The sequence below is a fragment of the Geotrypetes seraphini genome, chromosome 2 (assembly GCF_902459505.1).
Source record: "Geotrypetes seraphini chromosome 2, aGeoSer1.1, whole genome shotgun sequence".
Classification (NCBI taxonomy): Eukaryota; Metazoa; Chordata; class Amphibia; order Gymnophiona; family Dermophiidae; genus Geotrypetes; species Geotrypetes seraphini.
The window spans coordinates 355094151-355118021 of NC_047085.1; the positions used below are offsets into that span (position 1 = coordinate 355094151).

Below are 23871 nucleotides of genomic sequence, written 5' to 3' on the forward strand. Positions count from 1 at the left end.
GAGAACAGAGGATTTGGAGATGCTACAGCTCCCTGCTTGACAGGGTTTGGGAGTCAACGTACAAGGGAGTCAAATGTAATGGTTTTCTAATTACAGTATTTGGATCAAGAAAAGGGGGATGGTGGGGAGGCAACTATTTATATTCTGTCTATCATCCACATATCAAAATGGCTTTCCAATTCTTTGGATCAATCAAGAGAGGTAAGTATTTATTTATGTTCCCTCTACCATCCGTGTGTCAAAAAAATATAGTTAGCAAGCAAGGAAGAAAACGAATGGGGATATGAGCGGGAAGAGAGGGAGGGTGGAATTCAAGAAGTGCTTCTTCTCTGTGTGCAATGTCATCTGCCATCCTTAATAATAATAATAATAATAATAATAACTTTATTCTTATATACCGCCAACAATCTTGCGACTTCTAGGCGGTTTACAGCAAAGAATATTGCAATGTACATCTGATAGTAACAGCATTAATGATAATAACAACAGTTATGTATTGCAGGGTCGTGAAGTACCTTGCGGTTTGCACAGGGTTGGAAGTTAGTGATTGGGGTTAACCGTTTACAAGAACAGATTTGGGGAGTGATTACGAGGGGGGTTATTGTCCTTGTTCGTTGCCTAGGTATTTTGTGAACAGGTATGTTTTCAGGTGTTTCCTGAATTCTCCATAGTTGTTTGTGTGTGTAATTAGTTTATTTAAGTCTTTGCCCCATAAGGCTGTTTGATAGGATAGAAGTTGTTGATGGTATAGCGCAGTTATTTTTAAAGAATATTGCCTGACCTAGTGAATATTACCACAAGGTTATAAAGAGAAAAAGTACAACAGCATACACTAAAAACAAAATAATAAAATAAAAATGGTCTAGGATCCTCCTCTCTGTTTCTTAAAAGACAGCAAAGGCCTGTAAGACACCACTGGCAGAGCTACCCATGCTCGATCTCCAAACTACGTTTTTACAATTGAAAAATGAAAGAGGCACCCCATATTAAAAGCATTGCTTTTTAAAGTTAAAAAGGTAGACAAGTGTTAGCAGCTGTTTCTGACCATAAGGAAAGTTTCAATCTATCTGTTTTAGATGCTCATTTCTACTAGCATTACTAGCACTAACTACTCAGTACTGCAGGCAGTCGGTTGCACAGGATTCTCAGGGCCATCAATGTTAGCGTGATTAGGATTTCCAGCGGGATCCAGATTTGCCTGAGAGGGTTGATCCAGTCATGAGTTTACCCCAATGCATGCAGGGACTTATAGGTTTTTTTATATTTTCTTGTTGTATTCCTTATGAAAAGCACACCTTCAAGTTCCAATGAGGTAAACCCAGGCCTGGATCAACCCTATCTGGTGAATCTTGGATTCAGTTGGCAAACTTAGCATCGATGCAGTTCATCCTACAAAATTTTGCCTTTCATCCTCCCTACATAATAATTTTTCTTCCTTTGAAAAAGGATACTTCTCCCCCCCCTTTTACAAAACCGCGTTCTTATGAGCGCCAGGAGCAGCGCAGAGCATTCAGCGCGCCAGCCTCCACTAAAAACCGTTTCCACAGTTTTATAAAAAGGGGGGAGGTTTAGTGTAAAAACATCTTTTATGTCTAAACACGTACAAAGGTATTTATGACATTTTTTAAAGAATGCATTCTCCTGTGACATTAACTGCCTTTTTGAAGACACAATTTACAATATAGTCCGTGAGCCAAAAAACATTTTAGTAACATCTCAAGGGGCAAATTCTAAGTATGCATTTTGGAAAGGTACCTATCTGGGTATAACAAAAATGCCTGGTGAACTTGCAGGAATCACAGTTTAGTATAAGAAATACTGAGTTACTGTCTCTAACTTTGAACCATGAAATCATGGATTATTCACCTATGCATTTTGGCCTACATCTGGGATATAGGAAGCAGTGATGTTATTATTTACTGTATGCTATGACAAAACAAATACAGCAGACTCTCTGTTAACCGGAACACAAGCAAACAGAACTCTCATGCAACCAGCAAAAAAAAATAAAAATCAAAGAAATACTGTAATAATTTAAATAAAAATGAAAATAAAATCAATTTCTGATGGAAATTTAAGTGTACATTTGGCACACCACACCTGAGTATGCCCACATTTTGCCTACCACGTCTGGAACAGTTTATGGTATGGCATAGTATGGGGTATAGTATTAGTTAGGCTTATTTTTAATAGTAACTCTCAAGCAACCAGAAACTACGTTTAGATTTTGTATTCTCATTTACAACAATTTATTGATAGAGATTGAATAATTTTGCCAATAACACCAATGATTATAAGTCTTTTTGGCTATAATTTTGCAACTGGTTCTAAGATGTTTAATTAAATCTAATTTCATGTTATTCATGTATATCTTTACATGCAGTCACTATTCATGTGATTATATGTACAGTGTGGTCTGGCTATCTGTGCGTCCAATATTTGTATTTCGTGTATCCGCAGGTGCACGGAATGCAACTGTTGCTCGCCATTCATGCCACTGTAGTCACTTATTCACAGACCCGCACATTTAAAAATCGGCCTTCTTTGCTTTTACTTTTGCTTCTGAAAATGGCCACCAAGAGTCCAGGGAGTGATTTGGAAGCAACTCCAAAACGAAAGAAACATGTTACTTCTGTAAACAGTACTGCAAATAAAAATATAGGTTTGCAACATTCTGAATGTTCTATATGGTTTTTTGTTAAGTGCTGTCCCATGCAGGAACCTAACTCTGGTTTTCCTATAGGATCCATTCACTTTCCATGGTTTTGAGGAACTGCATCTATGGCTGGAACATAACATTTAGGGCTCCTTTTACGAAGCCGCGTTAGCGGTTTAATACGCTTAATAGCGTGCGCTAAACTGCCGGCCGTGCTAGCCACTATCGCCTCCTCTTGAGCAGGCGGTAGTTTTTCTGGCTAGCGCGTGATAAAAAGTTGCATGCGATAAAGCCGCTGACGCGGCTTCATAAAAGGAGCCCTTATTTTCCCACAGACACATTGTTTCGTTATCCGTGAATTCATGGTCCAGAAAGATTTTTAGGAATCATAATGCTGCAAATAGTAAGAATGCACTGTATGTAATTGTACTGTTCGCGTCAATCTAATTAATTTATATAATACACCCAGTTGACCAAGGATTGGTGTTTGTACGCTATGTAAAATTTCTCGTATTGTTTCAGTTTATAACAATGATTGTTCTAGCTTTACAGTTGGATTGATTTCATCACTTAAGCTTCAAGTTTTCAAGTTTCAAGTTTATTAAAAAGTTTGTTATAGCGCTTATACAAATTTCTAGGCGGTGTACAGCAATAATAAAAAGGGGAAATCATTAAAAATTACGCAAACGAAAAACCACTGAAGACAGAAAAGTAAACTCCACACAAACAGGGAAAAGGGTAGAACTACAATATTTAAGATAAAGTACATTTAAAAGGGAAAAAACGGTAGGAAGGGAAAGACTGACAATTGTTTAGTCCTTAAAAGGACAGTTTTATCCGAAAGCATCCTCAAATAAAAAAGTTTTGAGTTTAGCTTTAAATTGTTTAAGAGGGTTCCATCCGCAAATGGGGAGGCAATGAGTGTCTGAAACAGTGGTGTCACTAGAAATGAATTGTTTGGATAATCTATTTATATTGTGGCAGTTTTATTTCCTTCTATCAGAAGCTGAAAATGAACTGAGAATGGATGAGGACTATGAGGCTTCTTTGCCAGTAATACATTAACGGGCTGAAAATGTGGAAGGCGCATGCATCCTGTGTAATGAATGAGGAGATAGAGAAGCCTTTACAATACGTATGGAATCTATCCCCTTTCAACTTTAGAGAGTGCCCTCTCGTTCTCTCTACCTTGGAGAGGGTGAACAACCTGTCTAAGTCTAAGTCTATTCCCTTCAGTATCTTGAATGTTTCTATCATGTCCTCTCTCTCAGCCTCCTCTTTTCAAGGGAGAAGAGGCCCAGTTTCTCTAATCTCCACAGCATCCACATCAACACAAAGAACACATGACAAACTGTGCATATTTTGTGACAAGATGTCAAAATATATAAAGGGGAATAATAGCAGGGCAGTGCTGTACTACTGCATTGACCTTGGGTCTGATTCTAAGGTAAGGAAGGTTGCACTACAGAAAATGGACAAAAATATTGTATCATGGCCCTAATATCCACAGAACCTGTATCTACAGAGAATGATATGGGGATAAATTTTTCCCTGTCCCTACGGGAACTCATTTTCCCTTCCCGTCCCCATTCCTGCAAGCTCCGTTCTCATCTGTACAAACCTCAAACACTTTAAAGTCAGAAGTGTCTGAGGCTTGTGCGGTTAAGGCAGAGCTTACAGGAATGGGGCATAGACAGGGACAGTGATAAAACTTGTGGGGATGGGGAAATTGAGTTCTTGCGGGGACAGGGACAAATTTGACCCCGTGTCATAAGAACAGGCTACAAGAATTAAAGAAGATATCAGCAAGAGACCAAAGGAAAGTGATGAATACTCAGTGCAATTGGCAGAGGCCCTCAAACTCTTGTTCGTCCATATGCAGGGTTACCATATGTCCAGATTTACCTGGACATGTCCTCTCTTTAGAAGATTGTCCCAATGTCCAGACGGTTTCCTAAATCTGTGCGAGTTTGTCTGGGTTTTGGTCTTTCACTACAGCCCCCATCCCTGAGTCAGGTATGGCTCTCCCCTGTCCCCCACGTACCTCCTCCGCTGCAATCAATCTTCAGGCCACCAGCAGCGTCAGCCTGCCCTGGAAGCCTCTCTGCAAGACTTCCTGTTCACACATAGGCGGGATGCTGCAGAGAAAAGGCTTCTGGGACAGGCCAAAGGGAGCAGGCTCACCTGGCTGATGCTGCCAGCAGCCCAAAGATTGAATTGCAGTGGAAGAGGGAGGGGAGAGAGAGAAAGAGAGGTCGCACCACTGGATCCTGCTTTGGGGAGGGGGAGGTATTGAGAAAGCACCCATAAGCCCATGAGAGAGGAGGGAGTTTGAAATAGGGAGAGACAGAGGGGAAGAAGCAACCGTGGGAGAGAGAGGAAGAAGCACCTGTGGAGGAATGGGGGTTGGAAGAAGGGTGAGAAAGAAGCACCCGTGAGGGAGGAGGGGGGGTTCAAAGGAGAGAGAAAGAAAGAAGCACCCCAAGGAGAGGGGAGCTGGAAGAAGAGAGAGAAAAAAGAAGCACCCGTGGGAGAGGGGCAGTTAGAAGGAGAGAGAAGCACCTGCAGGGGAGAGGGGTTTGGAGGGAGAGATAGAAAAAGAGAGAGACATGGTAAAAGGGTACATAGGATGGGAAAGGAGACTAAGGAGATGGGTGAAAGGTGAGGGGGTGGGGTAGGGTAGGATGAGGATGGGGCCAGGGCGGGTTTCTGTGTCCTCTTTTTTGACTTCACAAATATGGTAACCCTATTCACATGTATAATAAATTCACTGATCCTCATATAATACCAATGAGAGACTGTGTGAACGCTTATTGAAAACCATGAATTCCTTGGGTATGTGTAGGATCATAGAAAGAAGCAGCTGAGATGAAAAAGCAAAAGCAGAGTTTGACAGCTGATCATGGCCCTGGTCAAGTTCTGCAAACCCTTCCCTCATTTCCGTCCATGCCACCACTTTGGTACTGCTTTCTCTGTCCCCCGACATCGGCCCCAAAGATCACTACAATTACCGGCTGGTCCACAGGCACTTCCTTATCTTCCTATCTAGTCTGATCAGGCACAGCGTGACACTTCTGAAAGGGGGCTGGGGTTTGGTGTTGAAAGATTGGGGGAAGACTGTATCAGCCCAGGAGAAGAGACAGAGGATAAATCTGGGGAAAATAAGCCTGGGGGGGAGCTGAGAGTAGATGAGTCTGGGGGAAGAAAGAAATGAAGTTTGCAGTGGTGCCTGTGAGAAGGCATGGGGGCACGTTCTGGTGGATAAGAGAGAGGGAACAAACCTAGAAGGGCTGAGAATGAGAGGATAATTTGAGGGAAGGGGGAGAAAGGATGAGTGGCTGTCTGGAGGAGAATGAGAGAAAGAGAAAATTTGGAGGGTGGGGAAGAGTGAATGAGTGGATGAGGGTGTAAGAAAGGGGTTGAGTCTGAGTCTGTCACTTGTGAGATAATAGGTGAGAGCCTCTGATAAGAGCGAAAGAGGGAGAGAGGAGAGATGGAAAAGAGGGAAGAGAGGAGAGTGGAAACATACCGAAGGGAGAGGGAAAGGTTGAATCATACATCCCTCCATTTTATATATATCTATGCACACTCAGACCCTAACTATGCCCCTTTACTCACAGTCCCCACCCTCTAACCTGCAAGCCAGTACGTTGCAGGCATCAAATATCGATCACCACTTACAAAAATATAAATTTACATTTTTATATTTTACCGAGTCTTTTTTACTAAACCGCAGAAAAGCTTTTTAATGCGGGCCGGCGAGATAAATGCTCCACTGCTCATTCAGTTCCTATAAGCCCACGGTAAGAAGCTCTTCCGCGCTTTAGTAAAACCCAACGACAGTGAATGTACTGTTTAAGAAGATGCATGAGTAATAATCTGCTTTTGCTACCATGTGGGTGGCACTTAATCTTTAGCAGCTAAAATGGGCTCAAGCTGGAAGGACGTTTGGCAAGCACTGTTCTACTCTGTAACAGGCAACTTTGCAAAATTATCTTTTAAAGGTTTTAAATAAAGCAGTCCGGAAGACAGACTATAAAAAGCCAGAGCTAAAGCCCATTTGCTACTGCTGTTCAACAGAAGCATTAGAATTCTGCTCAACATCTTTTGGACTGACTCCATCACCACCCCAAGGGAATATTCTCTAGCCTGCCAAAATATACACTTGAAAGCCTCTGCTAATTAAATCGGTGTTGCCCTAGTCATCAGCTGGCTGAAATGCTGAACGAGCTTAGTAATTTCTTCCATGAACATTCTGAAGTTTGTGATCTATAAATGCGACAGAGCTATGCAAACCAAAGCCAAAGAAATGCAGAGGTTCATAGAGGTTCATCGCTCACTGAGCGATTGAGTCGGGGAGTTTGCATGCAAATGATTTGCACCTCCGTGCAAATCATTTGCATGCAAAATAGATAGTGAATCAATTCCTGTTTCAAAATCGGCCAGAGAATCAGCCAACAGCAATTGAATCACTATCTTTAGTGAATCGGGACCTTTGTGTACCTCTAAAACTGGCCCCCCCCAAAGAATAGTAAAAGACTGCAAAAGGCCATTTTACCAGGAACTTGTTAATCAAGGAGATGAAAGATGGCCCATATTTATTTGCCTAAAAATGAAGATTAATAAATAAAAATAACAAAAAAGAATCTAAAATGGTGCTTTTTTTTTTTTTTTTACTGAATTGATACAATTTTGGATTGGGATTGTTTTTCAGTTCATACCTTTTCCAGTAGTTGCTCAAAGCAAATTACATTTAGATAGTGTAGGTATTTGCCTGTCCCTGAAGGGTTTACAATATAAGCAGCCCTTTTAATGAAATGTGCTGTTACTCCTTGGGCATGCTAATATCAGTAACTGCAGTACAATACCTCTCTTAGGGGGTCTTTTCTAAAGGTTAGCAAATGTTATCTGCCACAGGACTCATTTTATTCCTATGGGCCCTGCTGCAGATAACATGAGCTAATCGTCATTTAAAGACCCTCTTAGCGCAAGTTGGAGCAGAGACTAGAAAAGTATGGGCAGAACCTGGGTATGGATTACATAATGCAGTTAGCACATGGAAATTAGCGTGCACTCTCAAATGCACAGTTACATAGAAACATGACGGCAGATAAAGGTCAAATAGTCCATCCAGTTTGCCCATTCACAGCATCCATTATCTCCTCCTCTGACTAAGAGATCCCATGAACCGGGGCCATCAACATACATTGTGGGAAACAGTCCCCTATTTCCATAAAGGTGCAATCAACTAGAAGAGTGTCTTCATTGTGGGCAAAAGAACATAAGAATAGCTTTACTGGGTCAGACCAATGGTCCATCAAGCCCAGTAGCCTGTTCTCATGGTGGCCAATCCAGGTCACTAGTACCTGGCCAAAACCCAAGGAGTAGCAATATTCCATGCTACCGATCAAGGACAAGCAGTAGCTTCCCCCATGTCTTTCTCTGAGGAAATCTGTAGGGTGCAACTTGGTCCACTCTACATACATTTACTAAGTTTTACAGAATGGAAGTGGTGGCAAGGGAGGATTCTGCCTTTGGGTCCTCAGTCCCGCTTGTCCAGAATGACACACCTATTGCACTAGAAAAAAAGATTAGGTTCTTACCTTCCTAATATCTTTTCTAGTAGATAAGTGTATCAATCTGGACCCCTGCTCTGTCATTTATTCCTTGTGCCTGCCTATTATCTCTCTTAGAATGTTCTTATCAAAACCTGCAAATTAGATGCCAGTCAGACCTTAAAGGAATGAAGAGTAATCTATTGCTAGGACACTATGGGGTATTATTTGAGCTTCATTAGTGTTTCTGTTTGGCATGATCATTTTGCTGTTTTGATTATGCAATGTTAACATGTCTGTTACATTTTCAGTGAGACAAAAATCAGGAGAAAGACCTCCACAACAAAGTCAAGAACCAACACACAACAGCGAAGGTCCAAAATAGTGTTGGTATGCAATTTTATTCATCAAATCACAAAATCTTGTGTGATGGCTCGACATGCACATGTTTCGGCCTCTGCGGCCTGCCTCAGGAGCCTTGGTTATTTGTCTGATGTAATTGAGTCACAACAAAGCCATGAAGATAGCTTATTTGCACTCCCCACACCAAACATTTTGAACCTTCACTGTTGTTTGTTATAATTTCAGAGCAGAGCAGAGTTGTTCTTTGAGTGATTCCCTGTAGTCTTCCTTCACATCTGTTTCTAGAAAGGTATATTACCTGCTTTGTAATTAACTGTTGGGGCAGCAGAGCCCTCTGTGAAGTAGGAGGATATTTTAAAAATTCCGGAGTGGATTCCTTCTCAAGCCTCGTGAGCACTGGGATATAACCCGTTTGTCCAGAATGACAAATCTATTAGCAAGGTAAGAACCTAATCTCTTTCAAAGTGGGCAGATGTTTAAACTTAAACCACCAGAAAAAAATGGCATAGATTTCAAGAAGATACTATTATATTTCATTGCAGTTCTATAAGATACTGATTAATGTACATTTTTTAAAATAGATAAATGGAGGCAGCCCCTGTCTTTAAAATTAATCACATCAGTTAAGATGGTTGTAAAGAGAAATACCACAGATAAACAAATTTGCAGTCGGTCTAGGTTCACTGAGCTCCATCCAAATTCTTCACATAGCAAGAATGGTAATGTCCAACTCCTACAGAGATTAGCTTGACAAATTATATTACTCTGTCTGTGGCTCCAATGAATGGTAGAGAGGTGCACCTTACAAAACATCCCTAGCAGACTAAATTTACTTGCATTTGGATTTACCTCGTTAATAGTATCCCAAAGGGGTTGCATTCAGGTACAGCAGGTATTTCTATTTCCCTGGACTGCTTTCAATCTAAGTTTGCATCTGAGAGATAAGGGAGGGGAGGGGTGATTCTATAATTGGGCACCTTGTAGGAGCCCATTCTGTAAAGAAACATAGGTGTCCATTTACCTTTATAGCAGTGTCTCACTTTTTTTTAAGCTCCGGCCCACTAAACGGAGCAAATGTTTTTCACGGCACATTATAATTGAAATTCTAAAATTGCAAAACCAACAAAAAATTAAATTTGAGAGTTATTTATTTAAAGTTCTTTAAGCTATGTATGGGTAATTGTAACAACTAACTAAAGTGGCTAGAATAGAATTGCTAATCAATATGATGGATGTGCTTGTTTTTGAGTGCAAATTAACATAAAACTCAGCTTAATAATTGACAAGCAAACACGCATTTCATCATCTAAAGTTCTCTTTTTTTAAAATTTAATTTCTGTCAGAGCCGAAAATCCAAGTTCGCAAAGATATGAAGATCCATAGGTAACAAAGCCTTGATTGCTTTGTTGATCAAGTTAGGATAACTACTACATTAAAAAAATTACATGCTGTTAGTTTTTAAGGACCAATCACGTCAAAGAATGATGCCTGCCTGGGCAGTTATATCCTTACACACACAGATGCTCATAACTTTGACTCTTGCACACGCAACGTACATGTGTCAGCTATTTCTAGTGTATACTTATGAAGGGAATTTTTTAAAAATGAATAAAATTCTTGAGTCTCTTGTCACACACCTGGAATCTCTTCGGGACATACCACTGTGCCGTGGCACACAGTTTGAGAGAAACTGATTTTTAGAATACTAGCATAATAGCAAAAAATATGCATCTCTGTTAGGAACAAGTTCTTAAGCCAGCCGTAGAGTTGAATGTGGGTATCTCAGCTCCAGTGATACTACTAGTCTAATATAATAAAACGGTAAGCCGCGCATGCGCACTTCCTATGCGTGCGTCCGTTTTCCGTGAGCTGTAGTTAGGAAGTGCGCATGCACGGCTTACGGTCTGGCCTTCCCTGCTCTCCACCTGCGGAGCGGCAGCTGCCGGCCGCTAGCACCCCCTGCCCTCTCCGTTGCCTGGCTCCCTTGCTGGGGTTTTTCGCGGTGGCGGCTCCTCTTGCGTCCGGCCCTGTGTACTTACCCGCCAAACAATTTCTGCTGTTGCTGAAATTTGGCCCACCGTTCCTTCCCTTACTCCATCAGGTACAGTTCAGCTCCACCTATGTTAAAAGGAGTTGCTTTGAAATTGGAGTCCTACTGCCACCGTAACACGTTCCCTCTGCCGCGGTCCCATATGTCAGAGAAGGGGCGGGACCAAGGCAGAGGGGAAAGTGCTACGGCAGTGGCAGGCCTCCGATTTCGACGCGGCTCCTTTTAACATTGGTGGAGCTGCACTGCACCTGATGGAGGGAGGGAAGGAAAGGTGGTTGTGCGCTGTTGAGCCCCTCTTTGCCCTCAGACCCTCTCCTAACTCACTATCTGCGCATTGTGGATGCTCGCTCCTGTCTCAGACCACTGGGGGGAGGTGCCTGTCTTCAGCTGCCGGGATGGAGGGAGGGAAGAAGAAAGAAGGGGCCCTGGCAAGCGAGTTATCAAAAGCCAATCATAGCCTGGGACCCCTGCATGATATGAATAATGACCAGACAACAAAAGGTAAGAAAAATAATTTTATTTTCTGTTTTGTGATTACAATATGTCAGATTTGAAATGTGTCTTGAGGGGGAGGGGCTGCTGCGGCGAAGGGCTTTGGTGGGGGAGCCAGCCAGACCGCGAGTGTGGGGCTGTTGTAAGCGCAGATTGGTCAAGGAGCCGCCCGCAAACAGCTTTGCTCTGGGGGGGAAGACAGAAGGGGCCATGGAGAGATAGGGAGAGGGGTGTGCGGGGGGGGGGGGGAGACAGAAGGGGCCATGGAGAGATAGGGAAAGGGGGCTGCTTTGGGGGGAGGGGTGCTGGGGACAGACAGCTTTGCTCTGGGGGGGAAGACAGAAGAGGGCCATGGAGAGACATTTGGGGGGGGGAGGTGGGTGTTGGGGGCAGACAGCTTTGCTCGGGGGGGGGGGGGATGGGGAGACAGAAGGATACAGACAGCGGCCAAGGAGAGAGAGATAAAGAAACACAGACAGACAGACACATCTATTCTAGCACCCGTTAATGTAACGGGCTTAAAGACTAGTATTTAATATTTCTATAGCGATACCAGATGCATGCAAGAGATGGTCCCTGCTCGAAAGAGCTTACAATCTAATTATGACAGACACACAGGACAAAAATGGTGACTAAATATATACAGTTTATGTAGGAATAAAGAGGTAGAGAGGGTCAGGGACTACAGAGGGGATGATAGACAAATATGATGCTTTACAAGTCAGTGGAGTAAGGATTTCAACACAGCTTTGAAAAAATGGGCTTTCAGCCTAGATTTGAATACTGCCAGAGACAGAGCCCGATGTACCGTGTCAGGCAGGTTGTTCCAGGCACACAGTGCAGCAAGGCAGAAGGGATGGAGTTGGGAGTTGGCAGTAGAGGAGAAGGGAACGATAAGAGAGACTTACCTGATGAACGGAGCTCCCAAGGAAGAATATAGGGATAAGAGAGGAGATATATCGAAGAGCTGCAGAGTGAATACACTTGTAGGTCAGTAAGAGGAGTTTGAACTGTTTGCGGAAACAGACAGGAAGCCAATGAGGCGACTTGAGGAGATGGGTAACATGAACATAACAACACTGGTAGAAAATGAGGCATGCAGCAGAATTCTGAATAGATTGAAGGGGGGTAGAGATGGCTTTGCACAAGACCTGCGAGAAGCAAGTTGTAGTAATCCAAGCAAAAAGTGACGAGAGCATGGATGAGGGTCTTGGCAGCTTGTTCAGAAAGGAAAGTCTGGATTTTAGCGGCATTGTATAGAAGAAGCGACAAGTTTTGGTGGTCCTTTGGATATACAAAGAAAAGGAAAGAAATGAATCAACGATTACCCCAAAATTGGGTGCCAACGAGACAGGGAGGATAATACATATGTATCTGCCTATGTGTATGCCTATTTATAAAATATGTACTATGTATTTACAAAATAGTGTTCAAGTGGAATTTGAGCATTTATTTTATTGCTCTGAACATTTACCTGTGTAACTGGTGTTAGTGTGTACATGTGACTAACCCATGGTCACAAGGAGTATCTGTGGGATCTGAATCCTTGCTGTTCATGCCTCCACTCTAGATGCCACAGAATAATTTCTCTCTATCAATAGCTTCTGCTGGCAGCTGCACATGTAACAGTTTCCCTTCAGTGTCACCCCTGGCCATCTGAGGGCAATGGAGGGTTAAGTGATTTGCCCAAGGTCACAAAGAGCTGCTGTGAAATTTGAACCCGGACCCTCTGGTTCCCAGCTTGCTACTCTCACCATTAGGCTCTCATAGAATATTATACAGTCCATTCTTGTTATCTGCGGTAGAAAGGTTCCTGAAAATGTTGCAAACCGCAAAATCATAAATAATGCCGAGTCCATAGGAAAATAGAGATTGGGTTCCAGCAGAACACCTTACACCTCAAAAAACGTGGAAAGTGAACAATGGATCCTATTAAGAAAACAGGGTTAGGTTCCAGCATAGGACAACACTTGGAGCACTTGTAGATGCTTGCAATTCACTCTCTGGATGCTTGAAATCCTAATATAAATGTAATGTGCTATGAATGTCTAATATAATCTAACTGAATGTGTCTACTGTAACCTAATGTGACTATGCTTCTGTAACCCATTCTGAGCTCACGGGAGGACGGGATGGAAATCTAAATAAATAAATCAATATCTGTAAGCAAACGCCAGACCGCAAAGTGAAAATGAAAACAAATAAAACTTTTTTTTTTAAAAAGAGCAGGCCCGCGAACACAGCAGCATGAATGGGGAATATCGGTCACAATGGAAACAACTGTGGATACACAAAATTGCACACTGGGAATGCACAAATAACGAGAACGGAGAGGGGAGAATGAGAGGGTGCAGTGGTTAAAGCTACAGCCTCAGCACCCTGGGGTTGTGGGTTCAAAGCCACGCTGCTCCTTGTGACCCTGGGCAAGTCACTTTATCCCCCTATTGCCCCAGGTAGATAGATTGTGAGCCCACTGGGACAGACAGGGAAAATGTTTGAGTACCTGAATAAACTCATGTAATCCATTCTGAGCTTTCTTGGGAGAACGGTATAGAAAACTGAATAAATAAGTACTATAATAAATATGAAGGCCAAAGTGTATTCTATTCCTTTACCATCCCTTCTATGAAGAAATATTCCTCATGCAACTCCTGGTCTCCCCAGTTTGAATCTCGCATCATAGCTTGTTGCTCTACGTCTTCTTTTAAAACAAAAAAAATAAAATAATTGCTTCTTTTGCATGACTCATCTTTAAAAACAACTTGGATTCATATTCTCAAATCTGATCCATAGGGTACACATATTTAGTTCCTCGAGTCTCATTCCATAGGACTCATTGAGTTCATAGATAGTGAATCATTATGGTAGCCCTTGTCTAGACTACTTCTATTTATTCTATATCTCTTTGGACATGTGGCCTCCAGAAGTGGCCACAATACTTGAGATCACCAATAATTTGCACATAAGTACTATCAACGTTCCTCTATGTTCTTGCTACTGCTTCTCTATTGGTTATGATCAATGCTGACTTTCTATCAGATCATACTAAAACGCCAATCTGGAACGTTTTTTTGAATTGCATCAAATTTCTTCCTTTTCTACTCTGCAACTGGAGAAGAACATGAAGGCCACTGGTGGCTCTGAGAAGAAAGTCACTTTATACCGAGCCACTGGAATCAACAGCCCCCACAAATCAGATCCCTTAAAGGACTCAACTTTAGAAAAGCAATAAAAACATATCTCTTCACCTAAGTCCCTTGCCTAAGGCCAATAGTTTACAAAGAAATATTAATTTATTCATTTTTATAGCCCGTCCTCTCCAGGAGCCCAGAACGGGTTACAAGAACACATACACAAAGTTTTCAGGAACAGAGATACGTACAATAGGTAATAACATGCTACAGGATCAAAACATAAAGCTATAGAATCAATAACTTGCAACTTATAGAGAACACATGCTTTGCAGAATCTAAGAAAATAAATCATAGAGTCACGAATGGGTATTAACATATCGGCACTGAACGGGTTAGCAGGCAGAGGTGTTCTGAGGTAAGGTACGTTGAAGCAAGGTCTATCAAAGTTTGAGACCAGAATTGATTCAGTTCATGAAAAGAAGTGAGAATGTGGTATAAAGATAGACGACTCGGTGGTCTAGACGATCAAACGGCTGGACGAACAATTAGGCAATTCTAAAAAAAAACAACACATTTTGGGCATATTTTCCGAGAATAGAATTTAGATGCTGCCGACTGTGGGCGACTAGTGCCCTAGGCGCAAAATAGACTTAGACATTTTTTTTATTATGCCATTCCACGTATATTGGTATTAGATCCCTAGTATGTGTCAAATTAGGATGAACTCGTATCAAAAAAAACTTGTACAGTAACTATGGCAAATTGTAATCAGTTAACTGTATATTATGTATGTCAACCTGTAACCCATTCTGAGCTCTTGAGGGAGAACAGGACAGAAAGCAAATTAAATAAATAATTACCCCCCTCCTTCTTTATGTAGCCCATAAGAATTGCTACCTCGGCTTTGTAAAATGGCTCTTTATATGGTAACCCATTAGCCAGTCACATACTGAATATCACACTTAACTAGCTATATGTTAGCTGGCTCCTGAAACCTAGAAACTCAGTGCTGGAGCTCAGACATGGCCCAGATTGAATTTCTGGGTTTAATGCCAGCAGCAGTTAGCAAAATGCTGATTCCACAGACTGAATACAGGGCACAAGATTTCTCCTTCTAAATGTTCCACAGTACCCCTTATTAAAATACAGAAGAAAGCCAGACCCAGAACTGACCTCTCAGCATGTCACGATACCATCTTCCCTCTTTTTTAGGGTAAATTCCATTTACCATTATCCTCTGTTGTCTATTATTAAGTTTCTCACCATGGTATGTGGCTAAGCCACTCCTGAGTTGCTCAGTTTATTTATGAACCTTCTGAATGGGAAAATATCGAGTTCGTCGCTAAAGATGAACTATACCACACACCTTGGTCAGTTTATTTTCTTACCCAAATAAACTAATCAGATGTGACAGAACCTAGCTCTGGAAAAATCATGTTTTCTCTATTTGCTGAATTCAACGCTGCGCATTCTATTGTCCATTGATACATAGATTTTGGGAATCCATCTGGAGTCAAATAAATAATTTATTGGAAAATCCTGTGGCACTATCATATGATATGATATTATTTGGCACATCAATGAGAGCGAAGAGCCAAATATCACCTAATAAAAGTAAATTAGTACTTATCATGACAGGGGTTGCCATACAGCATATTACAAAAAAATTGGAAAAACTGAAATCGGCTAAGTTAGTTTTTGGGGGAATTCTTTATGTCACATCTTTAAAATGGAACGTGCTATAGCTATTCAACAAGGGCATTTAAAGAAATTTAAGGATGTTTGGGACCCATTAACTAATTATTGTAAAGAATGGATATCACTTATTCCCTTTGAATATACATGTCCAGGATTGGGGATGATTTTTGTTTTCTTATAATTGAAGTTAATTGTTTGGGTATTTGGGGGGTGGGATATTTGATTTGAATTAGTTTCTGTTAGAATATTAAGTGATCTTAAAGTATAAAATGTTTTTTTTATCTTATTTTGCACTTATTGAAAGTTTTAAAAATGAATAAAGAATTTATTTAAAAAAACCAAAACAGCCCCCCCCCCAAAAAAAAAACAACAAACCACTGTGCATTCTTTTCCTTCTAATTAGTCCCACCTTTGTGAAGAAGGAAAGCGTCTGCCTATCTTTAGTCCGGTCTACAAAAAAACAGAGACGACTGAATAAAACCATTAGTGAAGTTTCCAGAACCTCTGTGCTCTGTTCACTTTTGGTTTTGCCACCTGCATGTAAACATTCTTCTGTAAATGGGTGTGGCGCCTATTCCCCTACCATATGTACTCTCCTGTTATCTACTTCTGCTCCTTCACCTACTTTGACAAACACTGAACAAAAACAATTTATATTACTATTTTCTTGAAACCTTCTTCTCACTTCATTTTTACCTTGTGCCTTTTACCTAATAAATCTTAAAACAACAACAAAAAAATGTTCAGCCACTGCTTGTGACTTTGCTGGCTAGTTTATAGTCATCTGGCTTTCAAAAATCTCTTGAACATTTTTGTATGCTAAGTTTTCTCCCTTGCCTTTTCAGTCACCTCATTTCTTTTCTCAAGCTTTTATTCACTTCCTAATGCAGCAAAACTTTTACATTAGCCCACTGTTCTACTTCTTCTAGCATCTCCCCATACTTGCATCCCTTCTCTACAGCGTTTCTCCTAATCTAATACTAGCACTCCAGAAATCCAGGACCTTTCCACTTTGGTCTGATCCATCTGTGCCTTCATGTTTATACTAAAACATACAGGGGTCATTTCATTATGCAAAATAGCCTCTGCTACCCCCAGTGTGGGTCTTTCCTGTGTGCTAAGGCCACTTTTAGCACGGCCAGGAAGTATTTTGGCAATAATGGCCATGTACTAATATTCCCATTAGCACTTAAGAACATACAAACATAATATGAGGGGCCACTGAGAAGTTCTCAGCCCAACCAACGAAGTTGGGGCAGTCTCCATCAAGGGCTATACACTTAGTCCAGTGATTTTCCACTTTTTTTCATTCTGTCGGAAAAATACAGGTTCATAGACAACCCCGCGAAAGACAAAGGCGCGCGCCAACAACTGAGCGCAAGACGGAGGTGCGCGCCGAAGAAAATTACAGTTTTTAGGGGCTCCGACGGGGGTTTTTGTTGGGGAGCACCCCCAGTTTACTTAATAGAGATCGCGCCGGCGTTGTGGGGGGTTTGTAACCCTCCACATTTTACTGTAAACTTAATTTTTTCCCTAAAAACAGGGAAAAAGTGAAGTTTTCAGTAAAATGTGGGGGGTTACAACCCCCCAAACCCCCCACAACGCCCCCACAACGCGGCGCGATCTGTATTAAGTAAAGTGGGGGGGTTCCCCCCATGCCACCCCCGTTGGAGCCCTAAAAACAGTAATTTTCTGTGGCACACACCTCCGCGCTGCGCTCAATTGTCTGCACATGCCTTTGTCCCGGCGCGCTTTTGACCTGACACCAAAATACAGAACGAAAAAAGTGGATAAATCGCTGGACTAACCCCTCTCTTCTATTAAACCGCGCTAGCAGTTTTTAGCGTAGAGAGCCGCGCTGAATGGCCTGCACTGCTCCCGACGCTCACAGGAACTCTATGAGCATCGGGGCAGCGCGGGCCGTTCAGCGCGGCTCCCCGCACCAGAAACTGCTAGCGCTAGTTTAACAGAAGAGGCCCCCAAGTGTATAGCCCTTGATGGAGATTGCCCCAACTTTGTTGGCTGGGCTGAGAACTTTCAACAGCCCCTTGAAATAGCCTTACTGCATCAGACCAATAGTCCATCTAGCCCAGTATCCTGTTTCTATAGTAACCAATCCACAGAAACCCATTTAGTAGCAAAATTTCATGTTACCAATCCAGGGCAAACAGTAGCTTCCCCCATCTCTGTCTCAATAGACGACTATCAACTTTTTCTCCAGAAACTTGTCCAAACCTTGCTTAATCCAGTTATCCATCTATGCCAACCGCTATTACCACAACCTCTGGTAACAAGTTCCAGAGCTTAACAGTTCTTTGAGTGAAAAAATATTTCCTCCTGTTTCCTTTAAAGGTATTTCCATGCAGCTTCATTGAGTGTCCCCTAGTCTTCGTAATTTTTTAAAGAGTAAAAAATTAATTTATTTTTACCTGTTCAACACCACTTAGGATTTTGTTTGACCTCAGCCCTCTTTTTCTAAGCTGAAGAGACCTAACCTCTTTAGCCTTTCCTCATTTGAGATGAGTTTCATCCCCTTTATCATTTTGGCCGCTCTTCTTTGAATCTTTTCTAGTTCTGCTATATCTTTTTTGAGATATGACAACCAGAAACGAACACAATACTCAAGGTGAGGTTGCACCATGGAATTAATAATTACTAACATCCTGTTTGCTTTCTTGGCCACCACCACACATTAGGCAAACTGTTTTAGCATATTATCTATGATGAGACCTAGATCTTTTTCTTGGGTACTGACCCCTAAGGTGGTCCCTGGCATCTGGTAACTGTGTTTTGGATTATTCTTTCCAATGTGCATCACTTTGCATTTGCCCACATTAAATTTCATCTGCCATTTGGATGCCCAGTCTTTCAATTTCCACAGTTTTAACAACTTTGAAGATTTTAGTATCATCTGCAAATTTAATCACCACACTTGTTCCATTTTCCAGGTCATTTATAAATATCATTCCTAGCGGAATTCTGCACACAACGCCCCCCTCCCCCCACAGGGAGTTGCACTGAATGCTCCTCTCGACGCTTATAGAGTTCCTGTCTTCCTGTCCATTTTAAATTTTGTCCCTATCTGTCCTGTTTAGCATCAGTCCACCCCCATCTCTATCCTGAGCTTATCTCTTCTGTGTCCCTCTCCAGTCCCCTGCATCCATCAAATTTTAAGCAATGTCCCTGTGTCTAGAAGCCCTTCTATGCCCTTGACTCAATGCTCTCTCCCCATGATGCATTCTGTCCCTTTCCACGCACAGCATTGTTTTCTCACATCTTCAAAGACATGAAGCAAGTTGGTGAGGCAAGACTTCCCGTGGCTGAACCCATCCTGCCCCTGAGCCATTTAAACTATGTTAGTCTATGTGTTCTATAATTTTATTATTCATAAAAGTTCCCATTATCTCGCCTGAAACTGGTCAGGCTTACCAATCTGTAATTTCATGGATCACCCCTGGAACCCTTTTTAAAAACTGGCATTACATTGGCCACCTTCCAATCTTCAGGTTACAGATCACTAACAAAAGATCAGCAATTTCATGTTCTAGTTCTTTCAGTTTCTTTCTGGAATTTATACCATCAGGACCAGGTGATTTATCACTCTTTAACTTATCAATTTGGCTCAGTATATCTTCCAGGTTCAATGAGATTTCTTCGTGTTCCTCTGCATCGTCACCCTTGAAACCCATTTCTGGTTCAGGCAGATCTCTAGCATCTTCTAGCTTAAAGACCAAAGCAAAGAATTCATTCAGTCTTGGCCATTAGCATGTGTGCACTTACCAACATCTATTTTGTACACTGTAAGAGCTCATGCGCTAGCCACATGCTAATTGGTTAGTGTGCAACAATGTAGTTAACCGATTAGTGCAAAACATGCCTACTTCCTGCCCCAGACCCAACCCCAGTGCTAAAAAAATTAAATCTATTTTTTTTAGTACATGGGTAGTGCAAGTATGTATAAAAACTACCACAGGATACTTGAGCGTGCCCCATGGTAGTGGTTTTTAGCTGCCAGTAATCATGCAAGTGCCACATAACCCATAGGTATGAAATAGAGCATGCAGTGTCTAGCACGCGCTGTCTGTTAGCATATACTAAGCTTTAGTAAAAGGCCCCCTAAAAGCTGTGTACCCCTAAAAGCTATGTTACTGGACAACTAAATAGATTTGGCGACATGAACCAAAGGAAAAAAAAAAATCCAAGGCTAGGAAAAAAACAATAAACTGGCAAGACAAAAGAACCAAACATTCTTCAAAACCTGTATACATTAATAATTTGCAGCCCTTCACAAATGGAACTAACATAACTTACCCTGAACATGTTTTGCTTTAGTCTCAAGGATGCTTACTGAATTTCTTCTTGCCTTTGCAATGTGGAGGAAAGGCAGGCAGGAATTCTCCTTTGTGCATCAAACATTGCCTATCCCTTTTATAATTTGCTTTCCAGATGCCTCCAGCTACTGACATTACCAACATAAAACTGACCACAACCTCTATCTACATACTGTCAAAAGGGGGTGGCAAGAAATTGCAGACCATGCAATCACATGTCTCTCCCCTCACACATCTTGGAATTTCTAATGCTTTCTTTATATTGCTATTAAACCTAGTGTCCTCTGTTCAGACGACAATGGGTTAAATGGGTTCACATTTCTTTCTTGAAGATGCATTTATACCCATTAGGGAATAAACTGAACCAAGTGAGTCAAGGAACATTTTCTGAGTAACAGAGGAAGCCATATAAACCTCTGCATATGTTTTAAATTATTGTATGCTTTGTAGAACAAAAAGAGTGAGCAGCTAAGGACAGCAGTTACAGAACTGTGTGTGTGTGTAGTATATGGTGTATATATATATATAATCAATTTCTATCTATCTATATACTGTACTTTTTTTGTTTGATTGTTTTTATTTAAGTTGGTGTAAAGTTAACACCTCATAATGTTTCAGTTCAGTTCTATGGAATGCAAGCATTTCTAAATGTATGTGTGGCTATGTATACAGTGGCTACAGAAATTCTACACCCTCTTGAATGTTTTTCACATTTTACTGTGTCTGTGTGTCAGACTTACATGCATTTAAATGATGACTTTTTTCCGAACATCTGTACACTGTACCTTTCAGGGAAAAAATGTTTTTAATGAGGGACAAAGCCCATATCCTGCTGTTAGGCACATTTCGATGGAGTAGCGGATAGCGTAGCTGGTTTTAAGAAAGGTTTGGACAATTTCCTGGAGGAAAAGTCCATAGTCTGTTATTGAGAAAGACATGGGGGAAGCCACTGCTTGCCCTGGATCGGTAGCATGGAATGTTGCTACGCCTTGGATTTTGGCCAGGTACGAGGGACCTGGATTGGCTCTGAGGCACTGTGGAATGAGGCATTATGACATCACAATCTCAGCTCTGAAATGTTGTTCTCATTGGGGTTCCGGAATCTTGCTATTCTTTGAGATGCTGGAATGTTGCTACTCTTTGGGTTTTGGCCAGGTACTAGTGACCTAGATTGGCCATCGTAAGAATGGGCTACTGGGCTTGATGGACCATTGGTTTGACCCAGTAAGGCTATTCTTATGTTCTTATGAGTAGCAGAGCAAGCGGAAACACCCTCTGTATGTAGAACAGTGAGAAGCCCACAAGCAGCAGCAGCAATGAAGATCTGTTGATGTGCTGTGGGGACCCCAAACTCTACATCATGGTAAGCAGGTGGCAAAGATTCCCTGAATATGTCAATGTACAGCGCTGCATGTGTCTGGTAATACTACAGAAATAATAAATTGTTGTTGTTGATGTACCGTATTTTCACGCATATAACGCGCGCGTTATACACGATTTTACAAACCGTGCATAAACATGCGCGTTATACGCGTGAGCGCGTTTTACAACTTTTTTTTTACATAGTTCCCCCCCCCCCCGATTCACCCCGCAGGACCGCTCACACCCCCACCCTGAAGGACCGCTCGCACCCCCACAGCCTCCCCTCCCCTCCATCATGGAGAAGCTCCTACCGTTGTCCTGCTGCTTCCTCTGCCGGCGGTCCCGGCCCTTCTGTGAGCCCTGCGTCTGCGCTGCTTCCTCTTCCGGTGGTCTCGCCCTTTCTCTGATGTCAGAGAAAGGGAGGGACTGCCGGAAGAGGAAGTAGCGCAGACGCAGGGCTCACAGAAGGGCCGGGACCGCCGGAAGAGGAAGCAGCAGACGCAGGGCTCACAGAAGGGCTGGGACCGCTGGCAGAGGAAGCAGCAGGACATAAATTACAGTTTCCTACGCGCTATACCCGTGTGCGCGTTTTACACGGGTGCGCGGTATATGAGTGAAAATACGGTAGATTCCAAGCCCCATGGTACAAGAAAAAGCTGCAGCACCTGGAATGGCTGTTGGTGGCAGCTCACCTCATGCTGGGAGAAGGAAGTGCTGCAGCTATGGCCGAAGTGCTGCATTGTCTACCCTGGATATAGAAATGTGGAAAGCTGTGGTTGGGGTAGAGGGGATGGAAAGAAGGGAAGAGAGAGTGAAAATGAGTGTGAAGATGGGGAGGAGAGAGAATATGAAGGGGAAATGATCAAGCTTTACTAAACAGGTTCTAAATTTCACTTTTTTTTCCTGATGAATAAGACATGTGCCAGCATGTAAAACGGTAGCTCTTGGGCACAAACACAATGAGAATTTTAGGGGTATGAGATTAGGACTATAACAGAGTATGTGTAAAAATGCAAAATTTGCCCATGTCTCATTCATTGCAGTGTCACAGTCAATTGAAGGTTCTCTCACTGAGCCCTAGATTACAAGCACGGGAGGAGGAATTTACTCAGTTTTTTATTTTCTGGCATATTTGATGTCAAAATGATCAACAAGGCCAATGGGGGTGGGGGCAGAGCTAAGAGGACAGCGGTTTGCTGAGCAATGCTAGAGCTCCCACAGGGTAATTTACTTTTTATAAACTTTTCCACAATGGCTCCTAGATGCCGAGGTCAAATTCTTGCTTATCCGGCTGTTGTAACTCCTGTGGCTTCGGCTCAACTGGACATCAGGCATTATGCTCGGCTTCTTCCAAATGCAACCTCAGGCCAGTCCTCCGCTGCAGCAGCAGTTGATAGAGCACTGGTGCTGCCTGGAGGGAGAGTCAGTACCAGCCCGGGCACTCGCTCCTCTTTGCCTTTCTCCATGATGACCCCGGAAGTATTAATGGCTGTGCAGCTTGGACCTGCTGCCGCTGTGGGGATAACTCCAAAGGCCCACGTTGGGAAGAGGGTTGGAGGCCTCTGTAGAGGATATAGCTGGAACCCAACAGTGTGGAGAAGCTAACCCAGTAATGGGAGCTGAGAATATCGTGGCGGAGAGGGATACCAAAGGAATCTCTTTGGCTTCAAATACAATACCATCTGTGTCAGGAACTGAGATCTCCTCGCAGACAATAAATCGTCATTGCTAAATACTGTAGTAGACTGTAGGACAATTATGTCAGAATTAAGACATTACAATCTAAAAGCTTCAACAATATATTCAGGCAGAAGAAAAGAAGACAGAAGAAATCAGTCTACCATCTGTGCACTGGTTAATCCATAGGAAATTTGAGCAAGTTGAAAAATATTTGAGACATTTTAATTTTCCTGAAGTTTATAGATAAACTCCAATTGCTACCTGGAAGAATTATTTAACATAAGCTTTTGGGATAGGGAAGCAACTTTTCGTCCTGTAAATAAGATTTATTATTTACTTATTTATTTATTTATTTATTTAATACATACATAAAAATAACAGACTTTACATTATATGTCAAAGGGTTTTTAATTAATTTACATATTAAGAATATAATGTATGATATTCAAGTGTTATATTTCATGTTGTTCTTTTTGTGCACTTGATGTAAGTTTGAAAAAGAATAAAGAAATTAAAAAAAAAAAAACTCATTAAAAGACCATCATCTTGT

General features: G+C 41.9%; 1 protein-coding gene across 5 annotated transcripts in view; it reads right to left on the reverse strand.

Annotated features, from left to right (window-relative positions):
- Positions 1–23871, reverse strand: part of TNS3 (tensin 3) — a 776331-nt gene that overhangs the window by 65922 nt on the left and 686538 nt on the right. The window lies entirely within an intron of this gene.